Here is a 21,591-nt window from a genome sequence, read left to right as displayed (position 1 = left end):
ATTTTTTCTTCCCGATTCTTAACTTTGTGAAAAAATTGTTTAATTTATTTCCAATCTTTTGCAGAGCTGGTGGAGACAAATTCAGAAACAAGTTATCACTCAAATTTATCAGAAACTTTTTAAAATGAAGTTAACGCTCGTGTTAGTGACAATTAGTCTTACAATTACAGTTTTAGCAGAAGCCTATCCACAATCTTCGAATAGCCACAGAATAAAACGCGGATTCAGAGCCAATTCAGCAAGCAGAGTAGCACACGGTTATGGTAAAAGAGATTTCCCTTCCTGGAAAAATTATTTTAGAAACGACGATGGGAGGTAAGTACTATTTACTTGTTATTTTAAGTTCTGTCTCCTTTTATTTATTCCCCAAACTGTTGGAATATACATGTTTTCATTTGGCGGGTTACATGCATTATGCAGGGTATACGGTTCCCTTGTAATACACATATCGACATTCTATAAATCATTTTGTTCAATTCGTCGACAGTTACTTGGTTGTTTTTTTTATATTTGATTAAGACCGATTGCATATCTATGTGAGTTTTTCATCTGAAGTAGGGGTATCATATTTTCGGAGTCTGCACCATATTCCGTCATAGATGTTTAGTATTCTGTTTAATTGGCTTATACGAGTTCAAATCCCTTTGTTTCAAAATTAATTTCATCTTGTATTACATTCTTGTTAAGGCATGTACAATTCTTTAAATCCATGTATCGATTAAAAGCCAAAATTGAAATATCTGGAAAGTTTAGGTACGTTTTTTTTTATCTATAAGATTTGATTTGTTCTCGCTTTGCTTTCCTTTTTTTTTGAAAAAAAAATCTTTCTAGATTATGAATTTGATGTTAAAAGTATCTTATATTTCATTCTTAAGACACCGTTGTATGCCAAAGATTGCTGTTTTTATGATTATTTTATGTCAGAATAAAATAGACGGGGTTTTTGATTTATGTTTCTGTCTGCTTAGTTTTTTTATATCCAAGTATGTTTTTTTGTCTATTGATGTAAAAATAAATAAAACCCATTCTGTACGTCAATCTTCCACGTTATTAAAAAAAAAAAACACCACCCACATCAATTTGAATTTAATTTCATTTATGTTTTCATAATATATATTGTCTCGACGGCATAATTTAGAGAGTATGATATTTTGCAATTAATAATGCTATAATTGTTTGAACTATAATTTGTAATTTAATTTCGCTCTTTTTCACAATCGGTAATTAATTTCACATGGCAAAGTCACGATCATTTTAATTAGAAAGAAATATGCAGGTTGTAGTAGGTGGCATAGTGAGCTGATAATTTTTAAAACTTTACGTGTTAGATTTGTAACACAGATGGTGTTTAAATTGCTTTAGGAAAAATACGACAAAGGGGACATAACAAGTAATCGAGGACATTGTTTTACTTAGCTTCAAACGGAAATGAATCGATTTACTTTAGCGATGTTTTTACATGGTTTCCATTAGAAAAAATACAAACAACAGAAATAGAAGTGATCTGCAAATGAATCTTTATATAAAAAAGTCATGATTTGCTTTTGCGTGAAATATCAGAGCGCACAAAAGTTACGGAGCCACAAAAGGAAAACAATATCAATCATATACTGGTGATCCCAGATAATGGCCACATTATGTTCACGAAATATTCAATCCGTGATAAATTCGAATACATTTGAGAATTTACCGAATATGTGCTATCATTTGCAGATGTTAACCAATTATGGAATCGTAAAAGTAAGACTGTTTTCTTTAATAGAATGGTTACTTAAAAGTCCCCTTTTAACCTTTACGATGGCATGTACAAAATATGAAAACCTTATTTAGCTATAGTTGATCTCAGATTTAACAGAAAATAAATTTGAATACGTTGTGGTATCGATTGAATTATTTTTAATTCGTGGATATCTGCCACACCAACTATACCTCCATTACAGGAGAATGTGTCGAATATAATGTCATATCCGGCAACAACAAGTGTCAGAGGCTGGACAAACTGATCTTAAATTTCAAGGGATTAGATGGATTTATATTAAAGTAGGAAAGTACTAATAAACAAAACATGTTTGCTTTTGAGAATTTCACAATACATAGTAGTTCTATGAAAAGTGCAGAAGAGATTTTGAACCCAGGTTCTTTTGAAGATTGAAGTCTATAAAATTCGATCGAAACGGAACGAAATTCGATTGAATCTAATCAGTAAATACCTAAAAGACATCACAAAGTCTTTTGCAGACATAATAAACGTGTTCTTTAATTGGCATTGAATTGTTGACATCACTAGCATTTCATATAAAGACACTAATCAGTAAAAGATTAATTGTCACAGATCACAAAGTGTTGATCAGCAGGGTAAATGCAATAGATCTAGCTTTTTGAATGAGAAGGCCATTGGATGAAACTAGTTCCAATCATCTTGACTATTATCAGCATTGATTTTTCCAGAATTAAGACATCGAATGAACGCCATTTATATTGATGTAAACGAGTTTTATTATGTCGTGTTACGTCAAGAGACATATTACCCTTGGGAAGGGCTTTCCGCTTGTCATTTTCATCCGCTTTGCTCTCTGATTGCACGCCATTTTGAATGTGTGCAAATTGTAATAGGATACATTGCTGTTAAGACTTGATATTTTTTGTTAACTCCTGTATAATACATCTCACGCATTCTGTAATTTGTAATTTGTCACATGCACGTTGAGTTCAGAAACCTGAAAAAAAAGATTCGGATTACAAAATTGAGTTGCGCGAATGGCTCCTTAAGTCGCCTCGCATATCTTAAACAGGACCAGTTATAGAAAACAACATTGCACTAATTGCCATGATTTGGTCGAGAAAGACATTGATCCACCCTGATGTCGTCCACGTGGCAGGGCGGGAAGAGTATGTATAGAAGACAATTATACTGCATAGCATTTTATCTATATATCTGTAGTGCTTTCGATCCCACGCATACTTAATCTCGTGTTTTCTTTGTTGTTCGATTTTATTTAATTGCTAAAGACCACTGCTTCCAAAGCGAATTATTGAAATAGATGAAATATGACCGCACATTAGATCATAATTGTGTTAGTCACGGTTTTTTTACAATGACGTAGGAAGAATATTACATGTTGCAGTTTCTCACATAAAACCTGTTTCTTTAAAGAAAAGAAATAATGAATAAAATAATAAAGGCATGCAATAGCAGAATTCACACTTACGTCGTTTTGCGTTCCTTAACTTTTTTCATTCACAAGCGAGTAAATTTATAGGCTACCCATTCATCCATTTCATTGATAGGCCCTATATAATGACGTAGTGGAGATGGTATCAAAAGGTCGACCATAAGATAAATTGGACAGTTGTACTTGTACCGTGATTAATCAGACACTAGACTAACACAATACTTTAAATAAAGTAGGATAGAAACCCGAGATCATAAAGTGACGAAAGTCAATTTTTAGATGATAAATTTTCCATTCATTAGCTTACGTGGGGATGCTTTTGTATTAGTAATCTGTTAGGCAAATATATAAGCGTTTTGGCAAACAAGATTCACTCCTTAATCACGTGAGTCTATTCTTGTTATTTATATCCCCTTTTCATTGCTTGATTAAACACTTTGCCGAGATTTATGAAAACTTTGATTAAATTTCATGAACGTAACAGACTGACTGACTAGTTGTGGGTTCCTTGATGCCATACTGAAAGAGAAAAACGAGCTTTTGTTTGTATTCTATGACCCTTGTGTCATTTTCAGTGATATTCACTGTAGACTTATTAAATATTATGATAGAGTGATTTTCTTTAATTTTTTTCCGTCTTTTCTCGTTTCAGTGAAGTGTTGTCAGTTAATGATATGGCAGATTTGGTAGCAGAAAATCCATCTTTAGCAAAAGCTTTAGTGAGAAAATTTGTAGACATTAATAGTAAGTGTGTTTATATTGGTCATCGTCCCATGCGTGTGGTATATTCAGTTAGGGTTAGCATTCATAGATCGTACTCCGCAGCGACCAGGGGCCTGAATGTACATATCCAGCAGGGATAAATTAATGAAGACGGGTTATGGACTATCATGTTATTTTGTATCTATTATTGCGCGTCCGATGTCCCAACGCCGGCGTTTCTTTTTACCCTTCTCTAAGTTCCTAATTGGTATTTTTGTCCCATCAAAGTTACGTCTTTTTCCGTCCGCCTTAATGCCATTACCAAGGTATGCCAGAGCAGGGTTTACACACGTCTGAAATGTTTTTCTCGGCACACGCCGCATCTCGAATCCAAGACGTGATTTCAAAGTCTTAACCGTACAAGTAACGTGGCCCCCATTCCGGTTATGGAAAGGTGAAAAACAAGGGAAAGGTTGATTTTAAAATAAAAATATGAGTCTAACCCAAACCATCTTGGAAACAATAAAGATCAGAGAGATGAACACCTTACTTTTTGAAATGATCCCAGTCTCTAATTATGTATCAAGGACGATATTTAAAATATGGATAAAGAGTTGGCCTTCTCACTTAAGCAACATGCACAGACAAGTCATATGATTTCACTTGGCTACTCTTCGTTTTGTCAAGCCGTGTTTGATCCCTTATTCAATTGGAAAATGAACTGGAAATAGATTGTTGTCGTTAACTACACTGTTCTCTAGTTACGAAATTTAAGAAAAAGACAAATTTTAAATCTTTTTCCAATTTCAAATGGTTTCTGAGGGTCTTAAAATATATAACCGTAACTGTTTAAACACACGTAAAAAGACACAAATAATTTTTAAACTGTGTAGTGCTTGCTAATCACTTCAATAGAATACAACACCAAATCTCATCAATTGTTCTCTATGCACAGAGATTCTATGTTGATAATTGGAAATTCCAAGCCATGTTAAGGCTTCATATTATATGTACCTCACATAATTTTCGTCTGGGGATTTGGACCACACAATAGATGTTCAAATTTTATCAGAAACTTAGAAATTATAATCTTTTAGTGGCATTTGGTTGTTGAGAAACACATTAATAGAACACAATTTTTATGGGAAACAATCACTGTTTTATTCTAAAAGCACGTGGTGTCGACAAGCATCCTGTTATTGTTATCGAGCGGCCATTGTGCTTAATAACGATAAGAGGTTACTTGTAGAAACGTCGTGCTTTTAGAATAACATCAGTGATTGTTTCCCATACAAATTGTGTTCGATTAATATCAATTCTAACTGTTCAAACCTTTTCACATGCACCCCCTCTCCAATGCGAGTCCCAGTTAATCCCGAGATAACTTCGTTTCCAGTACACAAATGTCAATGTGATTGTCAATGCAAAGATTGTACATGATTTGTTTTTTTGAATTAATAACAATATTTCGACTTCACACGACAAACAGTGAACGTTCGGGATCGTTTTCTTAGAATAGGCCCAACGATTGCGCTGATATAGTTATTTACCATTATTTAAATACAACTGTGGGATGAAATGGCATTCTTTCGGGCTGAAAGCTATCGGAGAAATAGTGTCCCGCAATTCTGAAGTTTAAAGGTGTCGGGTCAGATATATTTTAACGAATACAGCATGTTTATTCTGTGTAAAGCATGATAGAGATCTTTATCCAAGCCCTGCACCATACTGTACACCCATATACAGCTATATAAGATGGCTTAGCGATCAGTCCATCAATCCCTCGCTCAATGTGTCTGGAGAATCGTATCTATTTACTGAAATTATAGAAATAATGATGTAGCTATCATCAAGTCACTCAAACAACTACAGAATGACATTCCTTAAAAGAGGTACGCATCCTCGAGACGGGACATCGGTTTTCCGACAACCGAATGGCTAGACACTGTCCTTGCCAAACCCCCGTCCTGCATCACTGACACGGGAAAATCGCGAGGAACTTGATCAGCCACCACCGGGAGCGAACCCAAAACATCCTGGTTAGTGCGTCAACGCCATACTCACTGAGTCCCCTATCGTTTAGGATGAATGAGTTTACACAAGGTGGACAATATAGCAGCTATAAGTATTCTGGTGTTTATTTCTGACACTGCAACAGCTCTTGGCGGTTTTGTTATGAAAAGCTGATTGCGTGTTAGCATATCATTAAAGGACAACATTGGTGTCAGTCATTATATGTCCGTGCTTTACCATGTTTTTATTAAGTATAGTTAATAATATTTTTCTTGTTCTCCCTAGTGACATTCAATTATCAGGTATCCTGATAACAACTTTTGGTCGTCGAAGGAATTATTAGTGAGCAGAAATTCGCCCGTGTATCTGTTATAACTCGTCACTTCAGTCAGTTATATAGAAGGATAACTCGTGTTTTCCTTTTGCGTTCGCCACTTCCCTTTCTTCAAAACTTCATAACGCATCTATCGTAGCAATCCCTGTGTTAAAATTATATTTGGAACGTGTTTTACCAGTTCTATCACATATGTGATAATGGTTGACACCAATATTGTCCTTTAAGATTTACTCATTGGATTTTTAATTATACAGGCGGATAGATGCTACAAACGTTTTATAAATGTTATTGTTTTATTTTACTTTCAGAAGATGGAATTGTAACGACATCAGAGCTATTGGACAAAAAACAAGTGGAAAAATGAATTCCAACTGCGAAAGGGATGTTTTTGTCCCGTTTAAGTGATGCCTTTTGAAATCTATCACGTTGCTTCTATATATTTATATATAACTCGGGTATAAATATGATATTCTAAAACCTTCAAAGAATCACAAACAATGTTTTACAGACCAAAGACTATGCCACTAACACGCTTTACCTTTTGAGTTTGTATTAAGGACTCCTTTGTCTCACCACCCTGAAACAGAACCATATTGTTTGTTTTAGAAGTTTTTCTTGAAACATAACCATATTATATTTAGATCTATTTCATCTAAGTTATTTTAGAAATTTTAGATGGGATATCTTACTACTTTAATACTACTAAGGCGACAAGTTTTTCTAAACGTTTAAGCGCAATGTAGTCAAAATTGAAATAGGATGTATGTATCTATTTTCAATTTTAAGAATCCGTAAATAGCCATATACTATTCATGGTATTTGACATTAAACCAAGCGACACGGGTCACTAAAAACTCAGGATAGGCTGAAAGTCAAGGAACCCCGCGTATCTAAAAAAAGAAGAAAAAAAAGGATGCCGCACAATTTAATTTATATACTGCTTTCATTTGTTTAATACTTAGTTCTGTTTGTTATTTTGTTATATATTAAATATATATTTCGCTTTCAAAATTATTTGGTTTTCATCACCTTTATATAGGCATTCATTATTATATTCATTGAGTTTTGTAGAAACCGTATATACTATTCGGTGTCATTTCGTACACTATTTCTGTTGTTTTCGAATAATGCCCCATTTGAAATTTCTATATTAAAATTTGAATGATTTATCTGCGTGGTATGTATATTGTGTGACAAACTGATGCTTGCCACCGATGACAGAAATCGTTGGTCGAATACCCGACCGTAGCCTGATAGGAAGTAGATCTTATAATATCTTATCTTCGCCCACAATAAGTGCTACAGTTACGTGATAGGACATACGTACTGACACATGTATATATCTTGTTGATGTTCCTACTTTGCCAGTCACTTTTTAGTGTCTAGTAAATGATACAATGTCACTAATATATTAGGCACCCTTCCCGTCTTAAGCAGGCTATTTAAATTTAAGATGTGTCATTCAGATGTCAACAGACTGTTACCAGAAATTAAAGATGGCGACGTGAAAACAACAGAGGTTTTCGTATGACTACGTTGTATTGAGTAGGATCATAATGTCTATATTAATTGTCGCTTATTTTGGAATATTTGGTCTTTAAACAATGATTCTAAAAACACAATTACACGTAATTGTTTACATGATATACACGATGGCTCGACACTGTGGCTCTAATGTACCATGGGAAAGAGAAGTTTTATTTTCTCCCACACAAATTTGTAAGTGTCTATACGAAACATAATATTTATTGACAAAGTAAATGGTTCAGTTTGCATTGATATAACACAGGGAAAGCGAATTGATACGCCCCGGTCTTGGAGCTAATGCTTAACGATCTTCTGAACAATGCCGATAACGGCATGAAAACATTTTCATAACCGGCATACCTTTTTCATTAAGAGTCATAATCAAGCGATAAAGGTACTCGAAACCCTTGAAATAATTCAATAACCTTAATAAGATAAGGAACCGGGTACTTACGATATTAAAAATTAATTAAGTTCCCTTTAATGTTAGTTGTCTAGTATAAAGGTCAATGATTAGTTTAATAGAGAGGTCAATATTGAATTATTAACGTCTTGTAATGAATGATGTGTTGAATCAATGTATATATATATAAACATTATTTGAGTGTATCCTTACGTCACTGGAGCATTGTCAATGTTGAGGTGCTATAAATGAAATAGGTTCGCAAATTATCTTTCTCTGTAGAATTGTAATCCGCGATCAGCTATACGAAACCTCGCAAATACTCTAGCCGCCATGTTTTCTATCATTTCTTAAAATTTTTCTGTGAAGTATTTGGACAACATAATTGACCGAATATAATGCGGAATGTCGATTCTGTTGAAGTGCAGTATTTGTTAACGCGGATGCATTGAAATAAATTTGATAAAAGAGTAGCTTTTATGATTTCCGGTTTGGCATCTTAATTTCCCCATAGAAATCTTGTAGAATGGGCGCAAGTTTTAGAAGTACGAGTTACTGGCGTGACTTGCGTTTCTGAAGCCGAACTTCTGACCATTCTATTTTTAATACAACTAGTGATAAAAAAATGCAGAGTATTATTTTACGATGAACCAGTGATCATGGAATTTGTTACAAATGTATATTATTATATATCTAGACTCTAGAGACGGCAAAGCAATTGCAGCTAAATGTTGCATAATTATATAAATATATATTTATTTATTCTTTGTATGACATTTTACTTCGGAAAAATATTGATTTCTTCAGATTTGTCTTAACTATTAAACATAAATGTTGTTATTGTTTGTGGGTCGCTGCATTATTCAAAATGATTGTTGATAAACAAAACCGCTTAATGTTACACTAAGTTCTTTGTGATAAACACTTACTCTAAAACGGGTAATGCTTCCAAAACAGAACAGAAAAGACTTAAACTTTTAATGTTGTCTAAATATTAAATCAAAGACAGCGAACAATTTAGTCGATTTTACTGATCTTCATCCGTCTTGGGCAATGACATTCAATCTGTTACTGGTGTACCATTCTCAAAAAGAGCGAAAATAACCTAAACGATTAAGATGAAACCATTTATTTATTTATTTTTCTTTTACCTATATATCTGTATTTACCTTTATGTCTATTGTTGTATAATGTATTGAACAATCTTGTTATAAATTGTTAAACAACGTACGATGAGTTTCTTGAAGGCAGAATTCATTGAAATAAACGTGATAGATTTAAAACCTGATTTTTATTAAATGCCCCCATTTATCCAATTGTCATCATCCTCTGGATATAATTGGGAAATCTAACACGCGTGCTTTCCATTGATTCAGGTGTCATGGTTTTGAACCTGGGCTTGTATGTGACCAGGATTGCGCTCGCTTGCCTGATGTCGTGGGTTTATCTAGTTTCCTCCAACCCCGCAGAACCTTGCACGCTAGAGAATTAATGAAATAAAGGTACACCATAATGTGAATCCTACAATGATCTAGTCAAAAACTTTATGTATTATCCAATCATCGATACATGCCCAATGATAAGCCCATTATGTCGTCAATGTGTACTATAATATTTCTTACTCTGGCCGTGTATTCTTAAACAAAAAACAATCTTCTCATCAGCGTGTTTCCTCATAAACTGGATGCTCAATAAGTCCAACATGTCACCATTGTAAGTTCGTATACGTTTTCCCTAGCAACCCAGCAAAAATTTATTGGAATTCGAGCTAACGCAATGATCACATTTTGGCTCCTATAAAGTTCAACCGATCTGTAACAGGAAGTGCATGTGTGACACTTGAGAACAGTAGGAGAGAGTATCTATGAACAATTAGCCGAAATCAATCAAACTAGGCCTGTATAGTGATATCGGGTGGACAAAAATGTTTACATAACCTACTGGAAATTCACAAACAGTCCATGGAAATAAATTGTCCAAAACAAGACTAAATTAGAATGTGATATCCGAGAATACAGGCGGTTGCCTTGCAGGATACGGCCACATTTTGAAAGAGATGGACAGAGCACAAGTTAAAAGGGCGATTTTTCGTGCTTCATTGTAATCTCCATATCCATTATCAATTCAGTTTGTTATAGAAAACCAACCTTTTTTGGCAAGAAGTTGCCTAAATTCACTGACTGCTATTGGCTATAACGGATTGCAGCCAGCAAGGATTTGGCTTTTGTGAAGCCGATTTCAAGAAAAGCTTTCAAATGTAGATACAGTTATCAAAATCGGTACAAATACCCGTGGAGACTGCTCCCTTGAACATCCAAGATGGCGACCACTTTCAAGATGGCCGATTTTCTGGCAATTAAGTATCGTGTTTTGAGATCAAATCATATCACATTGTCCAATTTTATTGATCCTAAACCAGACAAGGACTGTGGGCCACGATCTCTTCATCCTTAACATGTATGTGAAGTTTTATTTGAATTGGACCACAAATTGAAATGTATGGGCCATAACCAAATCAGTTGAGGCCCGATGGCTCGCTAAAATCGCACCCATCCGAGATCATTTTGAAATAAAAATATTCTACTAAAATCTGAAAGAAATTGGGATCTCTAGACTATTCACAAAAATAGGCTGACAAAGGCGACGATATAATTCGTTCAGATAAAAATATGGGTGTATAAAAATCCCCTTAACCGAAAATGGCAGCTATCTGGAAAATGACGTCACCTTCGAGGTGTACACACTTTTGCCAAGTCCTGGATGACGGTAGGGACAAATTTCCTTCTTCAGTCACCCTAAAAAAAGTCATTCGCAGCTGACATGAACTCATCATTACTAGAAAAATGACGACCGGCTAGTCCCGCTTTCATTTCCGGGCGAGTAATGTTGGTGATCAATGAGTTCGAAGCCACAATCTTATGTCTATGATGCATTCAGTGATTGTTCTTGTTAGTGGCAAAAGTTTGTTTCAACCCAGCCCTTGTAGACCCGGTTGAGATGATTGCACTCAATCAAAATGTGTTTAGCTGTCAAAGGAACATGACAATGTTCACATTTTAGTTGATGCTCCTGTTTCAAGATTCAAATTTGAGTTAAAACGTAATGACGTATGCGAGAGAGACACAAAACAAATTCGCCCCTCCAGTTGGACCTATGACCAGTCTCCCAAGAGAGGTTTAATGTGATGAAGTTTATTATTGTCTGCAAGATCTCAAGACCGTTGGCAGAGGCCATATATGAATGTATTTATTATAAATTTAAAATATTTAAATGGGATATAACATTCGGAAATGGGAAGTACTAAAGAAGACTTTGCAACAAAATGACCGAGTGCCAGCAAAGGACAAAGCAAAGATAAAAGGTATGCCGACACAAAATGATTTCAACACTGGTTTAATAATATTTTAAGATTTTAAAGAACTTTTCGTCCGTCTTGGGACTAGTCATAAATAATGTCATTATATACAGATGGACAGTAAAGTATATTTATACATAGTATATCGGTAATTAATAGAAAATCTGTACACACGTGTTTTAATCTGTTGTATATGGGTACAATTTAGGAACAATGAGTGGAAAATAAACCTGGGGTAGATTTAAGAAAATTAATGAAGTTAATGGCCAGTTGTTACTCATTGACTATTAAGTCGATGAACGTATTTTTAATGGTTTTCCATTAATTTCCCTTTCGTGATGTCATCAGCTTTCAATTTATAAAAGGGACAATTTGGAATTTTACTTGTAGTTGTTGTGCACATCTAAAGATATGTCTATTTACAAATAAGGATTCATTTTCAATATTACAATATTGCTTTGGTTAGTAGGCGTTATATAATTTGTCATTTTAGACATTTAAATGCATAGTTATATTTAATTACAATATTGCTTTGATTAGGAAGCATTATATAATTTGTCATTTTAGACATTTATATGCATAGTTATATCTATGATATATTTTAGCCTGTCTCAACTTTCACCATATTATTTTTTGCGCAATATAAACCGGTTGGTTCGGAAGTGTCATAAAACTCCATTTCATTTATTTATTAATATTAATTTTCATTCCGCATTCTATACAAGCATGTTCTATGCAATCAATTAAAAACAACACTCTTGGTACAGTATCTGTCATTTCAGGGATATCACCTAACAACGATATTATTGTCGATAGATTGGTTTTTAAGATAAACCCCTTGATATCTAGACCCATGTAGGCCGTGGTGTGAAATTTCTAGGTAGCGTGCTTCTGTTTTTCCGAGTCAGCAAGTTTCAGGTAATAAAAAAAAGTACATTATCTAATTCTTCTAGTATTATTTGTATTACTTTTCTGTTATCCATTCTTTGACGTTTGACAGAAAACGTAAAATAAATACGGGCTTACTTATCAATGTGCGATGGTATTTGCATTTCGCGGTGATTTGGTTTTAACAGATCACGTGACATAGCTCGCCAATCAGACACACACGACGAAAGGTTCAAAAGGTCGTGTGGAGTGAAAGGTTACCACGCTGTTTACGTTTTGATAGTGATGGCGGAAGGATAGCTAAAATTGCATACTTCGTGTAGATTTTGTTAAAAACACTGAACTAAAACCGTTCACTGCGACAAGCTGGGAAAAATTTAAGGTGTGTGCTAACCAGTGGATCAAATTAGATGGAAATGACAGGCTGATTTGTTGGACAAAGAACTCCAGTCACTGGGGTATACTACATGTATTATACACTACAGACTTCTCCCATTCCACGTTACCAAAAACTGTGTATGAAACATTATCACGATTCCAAAATTGTTGAAGAATTTCATGTTTAGAAACAAGTAGCCAAAATTTAACCAGTAAAAGAAAGAAAAAGAATAATTTATTAAGGGGATCATATCTTAACATTTTCCATTTTCTTGCAATTGCAAGCCGATGAAGATATTCTACTTCTCCTACAAAATGTAAATGCATGACAACTCAGACCAATTATGTACACCGCATATGGGCACCGAACAGTGGAGGCTATGCGCTTTATAAATTTTTCAATTATAATAATAAAGGACTACTCGGACCAAGACAGAACACCACTATGGTAAAGACTCTGTCACCATTGAGGTGGTATACCATGCGCAGTACTTTAAGAAATATACCCAAGTTGTTATGGAGAAAAAGAGAACTGATATAGATGAGGTGGTACAAGTACACTTACTTTTTTGGACTGAAAATGTCGCTTGGGCCCTGGGTTCACCAGTCAAAAAGGGGGCATATTCTGGCGCCTTTCCCCTTGTTGCCTTACTGTAGCTGCGGAAATTGATGCCCCTCTTGTTAAACTCTCTTTAACAAATTACAGGGTTAGGGTGACTAGAGATCAAGCACCAAACGAAATTTTCACCGTGGATGTAAATCAGACGGCAGTACAAATAGATGTAGGCCTACTTGTTAGTGAAAACTTTCTTGTATGGATTTGTATAAATGTGTAAATTGTTCGAATATAAAAGTGACAGCCAAACACATGCTGACAATGACATTGATTTCAGTATTGTTGATGATATTGATGAAATTATTTGATTTTTTTTATGCGTAGGCCTACACTTGTATACATGTATTTCCGACGTGGTTCCCCCTTGTCAGTGAGGCAGACGGAGGGGCTGACAACGTACATTGGCGTGCGAGTAAAAGATCCCTTGGCAGTTGGAATTCGATATAAGAGTAGGCCATAGTACTGTGCCCGGGCAAAATTTCCCTTATAGCACACTGTATGGCGTATGCCCGTCTCCATTAGCCCAGTACATGTATAGGGGCAGAACAGTAGGACGTTAAACCCCATTTCATTTCTAATTCATTTTACCGGAACCGTTTTATTTAGATAACTTTTTGTTTTTTCTCTTATATGTACTTTTATTTACTGGTATATATCTTTTAATTTTGTACAGTGCATTTGGGCATAAGACCTGATTTGTGTGTAAATACATGTATTCTGTGAATATAACAACCCGCACAGCGCATTAGAAACCGTTCTCCAGTATTAACACGCTTTATAAATGACGATGTTATTATTATTTTTATTATTATGTAGATTTTTCATTAATACTAGTGGTGTATGGTATTGTTGTGTATGAGGAAATTTATATAATTGCATTTGTTTTTTTTATGTGCTTTTTTTCTTTAAATAAATGTACATATCTTATACTCTCTTATGAGGGGGGGGGGGGGGGGTAGCCGAATGGTTAGCATGTGCGTACTATATCATAAGGTCTATCATTGAGTCCACTGGCGTGGTTTAGATTCCGCGGTTATACGTGACGACAAGGAGAAGGGTCACCTGTCCAACCTCGTGGGTTTTCTCCGGGTAATCCGGTTTCCTCCCACTGCGAATTATTATTAATTGTATCGTTCAGATCACATGGTATTAATATTTTTGTTTTTTCTTAACATTATAATTATAAAACCGAACCAGTATTTCAATCATGCCAAAATCGTTTTCATCTGTATTATGTATATTATAATATTTCTCTTGGATATTGTTATGTTGCATTGAAATAGTTTTGATGAAATACTTGTTTCCAGGAAATAACAGATCCATTCAATCATTGGTGATATTTCCCTATTAACTATATTTATGCCACAGATCAGGGGTTAGTCGCCTTCATCGTGTCAATGCAACATTTAACTGGTGGTATTATCTAATAATCCCGTCATATTTGCAGAAAAATTCTCTGACAAATGTCAACAAACCCACGTGTTCAGTCTCGTAAAAGGTATTCTCTGGTCTATTTATGGCTAATCAGATTCTATACAATAGACTTAAAAACCAGTTTTGGATTTCCGGTACACCGCTTTTATGGATCACATCATATCTTAGTAATAGACATCAAACAGTTCTACTTGGTGAGGCTAAATCTCTACCGTTTAAACTTGACTGTGGCGTACCGCAAGGCAGTGTTTTAGGACCCATTTTCTTTGTTCTTTATACAACCGCTTTAGGGTCTGTGATCGATGGCTATGATCAGAGGCACTACTCTTACGCCGATGATACTCAACTCATTGGTGTGTCTAGTCCTATGCTAATCAGAAATGCCTTACAAAAAACTACTGACTGTTCGCTGGCAGTTAAACAGTGGATGAAAGCGAACAAACTAAAATTGAACGACGATAAAACAGAGGCTCTTTTAGTAGGTTCATCACAACAACTCAAGTTACTACCTGATCTTAAAATCACCATTGGTAATTCAGAAATAAATTTCTCCAAAAATGTTCGAAACCTTGGAGTGATATTTGATCCTTCTCTGACAGTGGACGCTCAGGTTGATATGGTATGCCGTACATGCTACTATCATCTACGCTGTATATGTAACATCAGAAACTATCTCACTGCTGACGCTTGTAAACTACTTGTGAGATCACTTATTTTATCAAGGATTGATTATTGTAATAGTTTACTCTATGGAATCCCACAAGCATTTCTAGCCAAGATCCAAAAGGTTCTTAATACTGCAGCCCGAATAGTAACAAGGACACATAAGTTTGATCACATCCAGAATGTGCTGGCTTCTTTACATTGGTTACCTGCTGAGGCGCGAGTCAAATACAAAATACTAACATTTGTGTATAAATGTCGCAATAATGCAGCTCCTCAATACTTATCTGAACTCTTATATGACTACAATCCTATTAGATCACTTCGCTCTCAAAATAAACAGTCACTAGTTGTTCCAAGATATAATTTGAAGTCATATGGGTATATTTCTTTCAGTTCAGCTGGTCCTAGATTATGGAACGAACTTCCACAACAGATCAAGAATCAACAAACTTTTAATCAATTTAAATCCGCACTAAAGACTTTCCTGTTTCAACAGTTTTACCAGTAGAGCCATTACAAAAAGCGTTTTGAGCATGTGTCAACATGGAGAAGACGCTATATAAAACTTCATTATTATTATTGACCCGTGACCCTATGACGTTTGCTTTTATGATTTCTGATTGGCTTAGAATTTGATTTTTTCACCCCATTATGGCTGCACTTAACAAATATAGTTCGAGGCGTAATTCAAGTGTTAGACGTATTGTGCAATGCATCTGAAAAGAAATGTTTACGACAATGAAGGCCTACTGGTTTACTTATGCAACAAAGCGTCAGATTTTCACCTGAAATTTGCTAGGACGAAATGAAACGATTTTCGGGGCTAAATCACGGCCTAATGTAATTCTCCCATGCATTTATTTAAAAATAAGATGAATAATAAAGTACTATACCCTATTCTATGATCACTCTACTTACCAATACATTATTCTATTGCAGAATTTATGTAAATATGCATACAATTTTGTCCGAAAATCCCTTGGCATGCTAGAAGACGACGTCTTTAATGCTATAAAAATCAAACTTTTTATCCACAGAAGACATCCAGTGTAGCAACTTTAAACTTAAGGTGCCGAAACGTGTGGTGGGGGAATTCACCGCTTTGTCTACAATATAGATACAATATTTAATGTTAGTAATCCTTTAAGGGGCACCTTATGTATAACATGGTTCCATTTGACAATTTATTTGAGGATAATACCCCCCCCCCCACACACACACACAAACACAATAATTTCTGGGATCTCAAACATCTTCGATAATAAAATAGAAATAAAAAAAAAACAATTCTACAGATTATTTATGGCGTTATATTAAATCCCCATATGGGTGGAAGAGACCATTGTATTAACACTATAAAACTACATGCATATAAGACACCGATTATAGCAATTAATAACATATTGACTAGACACTAGAAACTACATGTTTGCGTTAAAATCATATTGAACGACAATGCTTTATTATGAGATAACGTATTGAAAAGCATTTCGTAAGTATTTATAACATTTTCGCCTGAAATTTAAGGAACTTGTTTCTTTGGAGGCAGTTCTTGATAGACATTTAAATATTGATACATGTACAATCCCATAAGTATACTTTTACTTGCTGCCTTTAGGCCCCCTTCTTTGTCCAGATTTTCCGTTTAGCTGATTTGTGGGAAAACAAATAAACTTCCCCTCCAAATACACTCCATAATAGAGTTAATGATTTTTGGAAGAAGATAGAAACCAAAGACCCATAATAAGCGGTATCAAACAATCAAAGCAAAATCGCTGACGCCTGAGTTACGTCATTGTTCAAGAAAGGTAGGCGGATTGTTTACTAACTTAACTTTCAATTTTAGCTGTGTTGGCAGTAGAATACACAATAGGTTATCACATAAAACTATCTTTATCTGTAGATAAATTATCAACCGAAGCGGATTGCCATCCAACATAAACAATTCAACATACACAATCCAATTTTGTTGGGGGTGGGGTGGGACATTTTTGGCGTGAAACAAATCTAGTTTGATAGTTGATGTGTATTTCTTGCAATATCTGTGGAATTAGTCCGCATGTTGTTTTTTTAATCAGCCTCAACTGCACTTAATATTACTTCTCTGTACCATCCCATTAAGTTCTTTTAAAATACAGAAACGTCCCAGGGGGGTCGTTATGGGCGTATGCATTAAAAGCAAAAACATTATTATAGATAGAAATAAACTAAAATACATTCAAAGGAATTACAAATCAGGGCCATTGATAACATCGATTAAGATACATGTGACGTACCCTGTTGGAGACAGACCTAAAGGTCGAAGAACTTAAGAATATAATTAAGGTTATTCAACACGTCAGTATAATCGGAAATTAAACCTAGCAGAATAATTAGTTCACGTGTCGTTTAAAAAGATACATAGATTCATTAAAGCTATTGTCATAGTGAAATTCCTTACTTGGAGAGCCCGTGTATAATATATGAATTTAAAGGACATTATTGGTGTCCGGCATTATCACATATGTGATAGAACTGGTTAAACACAAAAGGAAAACACGAGTTATCCTTCTATATAGCTGACTGGTCAATATTGGTCAAAGATTATTTCTAAGAATGTGTTCAGTTTTGACCAGTTATTCTCTAAATTGTGGTTATAAAAGCGCGGAAAGGGGTTTTAGGATTTTCCTTTTTAATTATATCTATTATGTTATTATATTATTCACGTTTACCAATGGACACCATTGAGTGTGTAGTTGTCAATGTCCAGATCACCGACCGATTTTTTTTTAGATTTGATTTAAAATTAACTTTTATGTTTGTTTTTGTTTCTATGGAGTACGTGGATGACAAGGAGTCATCTTCAATAGAGGGCTTGATCTCGCTTAACTTAACTCATCAAGCCCTTCACGTAATACCCTATATTTTTCGTCACTAATTTCGATTGGTTACTGATTTCATTTAAAAAAAGGTTTTCAACGGCTGTACACGAATTTATTCCTGTCGTGTTCGTACCACGTGTCTATGGTAAAGACAGATATTGTAAATAAACGTTTGGGAATTCCAGACTAATCTATCAAAGACTAGATGTTCCAAAACTCGAAATCGTTGCTTCAGGAACATGACAAGGAACTTAAGATCGTGCGTATTTACCGATTTGATAAATACCCCTGCGCAAATTATTGAAATAAATATATAGTATTATGTTAGTCTTGAAATGACATACTTTGTATAAAGTTAAATGTACCACCATGCCCCTCACACTCACCCCCACACATCCTCCCTTTAATGGGAAGTACGATCGTGACAGTACCGATATATTAGTTTAAAGCATCTAAACTGAGACGTATTGCGAAGAGCATTGACGGAATGCTGTGGTCTAGCAATCTGTATAACTTCCGGTAAACACCGGCGTGTTTTGAATTAGTTTTTGGTCAGAGCTAAAGCTAGAGACTAATTCATTTGCAAACCTGGTACATTGTGTTTTGTACACCCAGTTGCATCTCATAAACCAAGACCGGACACTATACACAAAGGGATGGGCAAGCCAGGATAAAACTTGTATTGATTAGTATTGTGCTACATGTATAAAGCAGAAGAGCTTAAGTCAATCCTGATAGATAAAAATAGGTGAAATGAAATGAAATGAAATGGGGTTTAACGTCCTACTGTTCTGCTCCTATACTGGGCTAATGAAGACGGGCATACGCCATACAGTGTGCAATGAGGGAAATTTTGCCCATGCAGCGGCACTGTCGCCTACTCTTATATCGAATTCCAACTGCCAGGGGATCTTTTACGTGCATTCCAATATATACACGGGACCACGTTTTTTCGTATCACCCGAAGGACTAGACAGTTGTTCTTGTCAGGCCCTGCGTCCTGCATCACTGACAAGGGGGAACCACACCGGAAAATCTGGATGAACTTTCTCGACCAATGCAGGGATCGAACACCCAACCTCCGGGCTAGCGAGCCAGCGTCTTACCCACTTAGGCACGTGATCCCCGATAAAAATAGGTAATTATAGCACAAGGAATGCATATACGGAACAAAGAAAAGAGAGCATTTGAAATAATGAACAGTTTGTTCGTCTCAGAGTGCTTCAATTATCTACCATAACATTATAAAAATTAAGTATAAACAATGACAATTCTATACGTATATACCATCTTTGACTATAATTTTTATACCAAAATAACACTTAAATTGAAAGGTTGTGGACTGACTCGTCAGAGGTTTGTTTACACATCTTTACAGGCATAAATAAAGTTTTGCTTTGTTTTAATATTTTATTAATTAAAATACATGGATATATAATTCATCTGAATCCACAGGCAGTGATGAACTGGCTGTAAACTGGGGATATGCCCTTTACCAGATTAAGCTCAGAAATTGATATAGAGCATAAAAAGCAAGGTTTATTTGCCATTTATACAAGACTATCTGACTTTTGATTTTAATTGGGGTTTTTTTGTTACCAACCTATTGGATTGTGAGGATGAGATCTGAGTGATTCCAGTTTGGGGACATGCCCACTCCGCCAACAAATTTGTTGTCGATACCTATATTGCGCAACTGATATTTTTGAATTTTGGACAGTTTTATTTATGACATTGAGCAATCTGCCATTTTGCCGCTGAATTTCGCTAGGAATATATAAGTCATATATATAACTCCATTCAAATTTCGGAAATCAAAACGAAAAACAGAAGATAGTTAAATAATTTCGAAAGGGGGTGAAATGGTGATTAGCGTCATTTTAGTCATTAAAAAAAGAAAATACACATTTGAGGGAAACTGTGTGGAATTCTCTTTAATCCAAGTAATGTTTTATTCCTACTCGGATATTCGTACAACCTAAATGAATAGAGACATTTTCATTGTCAGTTCCGCATTTCTTATCTGGTTACGATCTGACTGGCTGAACAAAAATGGAACTACAGGGGGCAGGTAACATTGCAGTATTGTGAGTATTGCTTCTTTTAGAGCGCTATGATAGCTCGGCGAAAGCGACTGGCTCACTAACAAGAAAGTGCGAGTTCGATAAATACCCTTACAGGTGGGCCAGGACGGAAGACGTGGTAACAAAGGACGTTGGTGGGCACGTAAAATAACCCTTGGCAGTTGGAAAATTCGATGAAGAGAAGGCGAAAACGCCGTGTCCGAGCAAATCTCCCTAGCTGGACATTGCACGGCATATGTCCATCTTTATTGGTACAGAACGGTAATATGTTAAGTCACATATCATTTTGTTTCATTTCACTGTTATTTTATAACTCAGGTCCTTGCTGCTATTCATCATCCGAAGACACTTTACAATTGTAGCACCTACACAATTTAATCAGAGAAATGATTCCAATCATCTTCTGTCCTTGATGCGACATGTAGAAATATCACAAAACAAATTGCCTTAATCCCTGGAATAATACTTTACACTGAATAATTGACAAGTCAATGCCATCCTCCTTGTTTCATCAACGTTCCCTTAAAGCAATTAACATGGACACACGAATTCTAGTACCCAGTACAAATACAGTTGATACAATTATCCCGAAAAAATTCAATTGGCAACATGTATACTAATAACTGTGGCAAGTAACACGTAGCTGGCAGTTGTGCATTTATCTTGATGTTCGGTTCATTTTGGTACTTTTTATTTCATTATTCCATTGTGAAAGGCTCTGTCACTTACTCTAGCATTTTGAAGTGTTTCTGCTAGTATGTATTATTGTGGGGCGGTCCTGTTATGCATCGATACAACTTGAGCTAATGTTATGGTTATTATTTATTCTAGTCTGTTTGTTATAGGGCAGGGGTTAGTCCTGCCCCGTGAGTAAGTTCCGTATGCACCGATCCTAATTGTATGGTGATTATTTGTGCTAGTCTGTTTTTGTAGGGCAGTTAGTCCTGCACGGTCTGGTAGCGGTATGTTTCGTATGCGCCGATCCTTTTTCAGCTAATGTTACACTGACTGGTTATAAGTTAATAATCAAAATTAAGAGGAACGTTCAGAGGCAACTTCAAAACAATACATTATTGATAATTGCACGATATTAATTACTCGAGAATGTGTTAAAATTGAAAAGTTTATATCTGATAAAGTACAAACTGATAACT

At 35.3% G+C, this 21,591-nt stretch overlaps 1 non-coding gene across 1 annotated transcript in view; it reads left to right on the top strand.

Moving 5' to 3' along the window:
* Positions 1-118, top strand: part of LOC126832481 (uncharacterized) — a 98,905-nt gene extending 98,787 nt beyond the window's left edge. Inside the window, exon 3 of the transcript XR_007684723.2 lies at positions 65-118. This is a non-coding gene — a transcript (uncharacterized LOC126832481). The remainder of the gene's footprint in view (positions 1-64) is intronic.
* Positions 119-21,591: the final 21,473 nt, after the last annotated feature.

Source organism: Patella vulgata, chromosome 9, assembly GCF_932274485.2.
Source record: "Patella vulgata chromosome 9, xgPatVulg1.2, whole genome shotgun sequence".
Classification (NCBI taxonomy): Eukaryota; Metazoa; Mollusca; class Gastropoda; family Patellidae; genus Patella; species Patella vulgata.
This window is presented reverse-complemented; position numbering and strand designations above follow the sequence as displayed.